Source organism: Corvus brachyrhynchos, unplaced genomic scaffold (genome assembly GCF_000691975.1).
Source record: "Corvus brachyrhynchos isolate BGI_N302 unplaced genomic scaffold, ASM69197v1 scaffold140, whole genome shotgun sequence".
In the NCBI taxonomy this organism is placed as follows: domain Eukaryota; kingdom Metazoa; phylum Chordata; class Aves; order Passeriformes; family Corvidae; genus Corvus; species Corvus brachyrhynchos.
In genome coordinates, this window is record NW_008235809.1 from 1,358,510 (window position 1) to 1,363,028 (window position 4,519).

At 54.0% G+C, this 4,519-nt stretch overlaps 1 long non-coding RNA gene across 1 annotated transcript; it reads left to right on the forward strand.

Annotated features, from left to right (window-relative positions):
* LOC108445054 lies at window positions 1-1,916 on the forward strand. Its single transcript, XR_001859796.1, has 3 exons — window positions 1-70; window positions 467-541; window positions 682-1,916. It is a non-coding gene; the product is annotated as an uncharacterized LOC108445054 (long non-coding RNA).
* Window positions 1,917-4,519: the final 2,603 nt, after the last annotated feature.

Genomic DNA, 4,519 nt, shown 5'->3' on the forward strand with positions numbered 1-4,519 from the left:
AGGACTGCCCTTTGCCTTCCCAGAAAAAAGAAGGCCTTGCCCAGCAAAGTCGAGGAGGATCATTACACAGGTAGGGTTCCCAGCACAGAGGGGACTGCAGGGCTGGAGCTGGGAGGGGAGCAAGTGTATTTCAGGAGGGCCCGTTGCCATTCTGAGGTGCCTGCAGGCAGCCCAGCTGGCTTTGGCTGATCTGTCAGAGCAGTGTGTCCCACATCTATTCTCAGCTGAGACCCTGCTCAGTGGCCTCTTCCAGCAGCTCCTGGCTGGGGTCTCTCCGAGGTGCCAGTGAGGGTTGGGAACTGCTCTTCCTTCTCACCCTCTCTGGGGTAGGCAGCAGCTCTTCCCAGCCCTGCTGTCCTGATGGTGTGCATCCCAGGATGATCTGCATCCTGCCCGAGGCTGCCCTGCTCCTTCTCCCACAGTCCTGGAGTCCCTCAGGCTGTTTCTGTCCTCTTGTCTCCCCCAGAGCTCCAGCCCTATGAGAATGCACGTGAGGATAATTACTGTGTGATGAAGACTTTTCTGGCAGAGAAAGATGCAGGTAGGAAATGGGTTGTCCTGCCTGTGACCCCACAGGTCACAGAGAGAGTGGGAACAGGCAGCTGTGATGGTGTGTCTGAGCTCCTCGTGCTGCCAAGGGCATGCAGCAGCCTCTGCCCCGGGTTCTTTTGATCTCCTCAGGTAAATATGGCCAGGCTGGAGAGGCATTTCCCAAGCCCCTGCCTGTTCTAGTGTTCTCAGGAGAGTCAGAGCAGTGAGGAAGAAGAGCAGCTGGAAGGGACATCTGAGGCTCAGTGGTGATGGCACTTCCCTTCTTGAGGCTTGGCTCTCCACCACTGGAAGCAGGACAATCTTGTGGTTCTCGTGGGTTATTGCTTCCCCTCAAACTTTCTCCTTCATCAAGCTCCAGAATCCTCTGTCACAGCACAGGAGCAGCTCAAGTAATGGGATGACCTTCTTGTGGCAGCAAGGATGTATTCTGGTAGTTGTCCAGTGCTCTGGCATAGCCATCTCACCAGCATCTTGGTGCCTGCAAATGTCCCCTGAGACTGAAGGAGCTCACAACTCCTCTTTCCACCCTGTGTCCTGTATCCTCCTAGACCCTGTCCTCTGCTTGAGGTTGGCCCAGCTGTGCTGCCCTGGCCATTATGCTGCTGTGTCTGAACAACCAATAAATTGTTCTGGTTTGCAGGGGCTGCCTGGCCCACAACAGTTCCCACCTCATCATGGGTCCTCCTTGCTTTGTGCGTGAAAGACTTGACCCCATGAATCTTCATGGAGGGGCTTGGAGTAGGCTTTTCCAGCTCCTGGCAGCTCCAAGGAAGCACACCTAAGGTGCTGCATGCTCCTGATGCAATGCTTTGAGTGGCTGCTTTCCCTCCTCCCCATCCTATAGGTAACACCATCTCCACTATGCATAGCTGGGCCTCTGTGTTGGTCTGTGTCCCCCTCTGTGGGTGGTGGTGCTCATCTCCCGTTTTGTGATGTGAAGTTGGCACTGGACCTCTTGGGACATCTGTGTCCTGCAGCCTTTGGGTGCTGCTGGCCCTTGGCTGCTGCTGCTGTCCCAGCATCACTTCCAACAGCCGCTGTCTCCCTCCCTGTGGGATACCAGTGCCCAGTCTGGATGCTGAGGCACAGTACCAAGGCTGTCCTTGGTGAGGAGTGGGCTGCTGGGCAAGGGGCAATCAACCTCTCTTTCCTCTGTGTGTTGCCTGCAATGTTTCCATCTCCTTCTCCTGCCCTTGGGTGCTCAGGTTCTCCTGAGTTCCCTGGACTCAGGTATGACAAGCTGGTTCTGGTTGTGCTTTTTACAGCTGTCCTGGGTTGGAATGTATTCTTTTACTGTCCTCATGAGCTGTTGGAACCAGATGGGGCAGTGTTTCCTTTCCTCCTCTCTCTGGACTATCTTTTTGTTAATGAGCCCATCAATGCCTTGCCTCATGACTCATCATCCCATTGTGAGATGCTCCACACAGAAGGAGGAACCAAGCATTCCATCCTGGATATAATCTGAGATTCCGAACACCACAGACACCCTTTCCACTGGATTCCCAGAGGACAGGAGCTACACAGCCACCACTGGACCTTCTGAGGAAGAGCAGACCCTTCTACAGGATCACTGCTTCGACAGAACCACATCCACCACTTCAGGAGGACTGCAGCCACCATCTTATTGGACTGCTACTGCCGCCCTGACTAACAGGGTGTCAGGTTGTATCCTGACTGTCAGTTTGAGCCAGTGTTTTCTGCCTTTTTTTTGATTTCCCTATTAAATTGTTATTCTGACTTGGTGCCTCCCACTGGTTTGTTTTCAAACTAGTACAACAGCCCTGAACACAGAGCTGTCATGGTTTTTTGCTTCAGTGTTCTCTCTCTCCCCTGTCAAACCTGCCAATACCCAGTGTAGCCTGGAGGCTGAGGGGCAGCCTGAAGGCTCTCCTTGTTGAGGAGCATGCTGCCAGAAGATAGAGCAATTGACCTCTCCCTTCTCCAGCTTTTTTTTTAGCCTGGCATGACTTGCATGTGCTGGTGAAGACATGCTTTGACAGTTTTCGTATGAGCTGTCTGCCCATTTCCTCAGTACCTGCAACTGGCCCCTGGGACCAAAATATCTCCTTCCTGAGGACTGTTGCTGGTATGATGTGTGTGCCTGATGGAGCTGCTTTTTGTGGGTACTGGGCAGAGAGGGGAAGAGGAACTGAACCCTGTGTGGCTGCTGCTGGTTGAGAAAGAGGAATGAGCAGGCTTGGGATAGGGGAGAAGAGTTGCCACCTCCACGATTGCCCTGCTTCCCACGCCATATCCCCATAGCCAGTCATACCCTGGGCTGTCAGCCTCATGACTCCATCAGCTCTGTCCAGACAGCCAGTAAAGGCTTGTGGTTTGGAGGGGGCTACCTGCTGTCCCCCAGCTCCTGCCTCGTCACCTCATTGCCCTTGTGAGGTGCTGTTCCCTGTGGGTGCTGAGCTAACTGCACCTCGTTGAGGGGAGCCATGAGCAGACCACCCTTCACCCTGGGCAGGAGTGTGTCCTGTACGTGTGCCACAGGCAGAGCTGACGGACAAGTATGGTCTCTGTTCCTCTGTAGCCCCCCCATGTCTGATCACCCAGCCTTCTGGAATCCGAGACATCCAAAGTAGATGGGAGGTTCTGGAGGAAGAGAAAAGCAGTGGCTGCTGATGAGCAAGGGGCATGGTTTAGTACTGTGAGTGTTTTCTCAAGCACACAGCTGGCACTGTAGGGCAGCGTGGTCTGCACACTTGGGGACAGATGAGAGTGCTGCGAGGCTGAGAGGGAGCAGGAGGAGGAGGCAGCTGAGGATAGAGAAGCGGGGAAGGATGAGAGAGGCTGTGGGTTGAGTGTTTCTTTCAGAAGGACTGCAGACTGTTTCAGGCACTGAAGTACTCCTTGCAGTTCATGCCCCCATTCCTATCTGTGCTTCTGACCAGCTCTTTATGTGCTTTCTCAAAGGTCCTCCATCTCCTGTGATCATTGAGGGGAAGTGACTCATCACCACTCTAAAACCCACGCAGTGTCAGGAAGCACTTGGATATTACCTCAGAAACAGGAGTAATTCTTCTTGAATGCCCTGGTAACTAGGAGGGTTTTGGGAGGAAACTCTGGGATCTTGGTGACAAGGTTCCTTCTGTTGAGTCCCAGAGCCTGGATGCTCCTGGGGCAAAAAGATATCAAAAGGCAGAAGTGCTGACAGTGATGGGAGGCTCCCTGGCCAAAGAGGAAGCCTCCTGTATCTCATGAGGAGATGCATCTGTTTCCTTCCTGTGGTTGCAAGCCTTGCAGTCAGATACAGATGCCTGGGCTCAGAGGCAGCGAGTGGGGCTGAGATTTCAGTCTTGCCTGGGGACTTCATGCTAGAATGGCCCTGCAGTCGCTGGCTTTGAGGTTTCTCCTGGCCCTTGCATCTCTGCTGTCAGCACATGGCCAGGAAGAACTTTTCAACATCCAGGTAGTGCCTCAGGGAACAGGTAAGAAGTGGTTCTTCCTCTTGGAAGACTTTGCTGCCTTTCCTCCTATAAGCTGAATATTCATCTTCACTGCCTGCAGCCCTGGGCTGGAGCCCAGATGGACTCCTGAGGGCTGTGTCAGCTGGGGCACCCACTGCCTCGGCCTCAGGGACAGGAGCTACAATGCAGTGTACACTGGGGCTCTGTGGGACAGACAGGACTGGGCTGCATGTGCGGTGATGGGTCACACTCTTCAGAAAACCAGTTTGCCCATCATTCCCTGGAGACAATGGGCATGAGTTGGGCATCAGTTCACACACTGTGAATCAGGGGAAGGGTCTTCAGGGAGAAGAGGTGTCACTTTCTGTACACATCCTATCCCCAGGTGTGCCTGAGGGACATTGTGCCTGCAGAGAGCAGTGCAAGAGGGAATTTGCTGCTGCTTTGCCAGGCAGATGGGCTGGGGCAGGATCAGTGGCTGGGTACCTCAGCATGAGGTGGGTCATGGTGGTGTGCCAGGGGACAATGCTGCAGTTTGTGGTGCTCAGCTG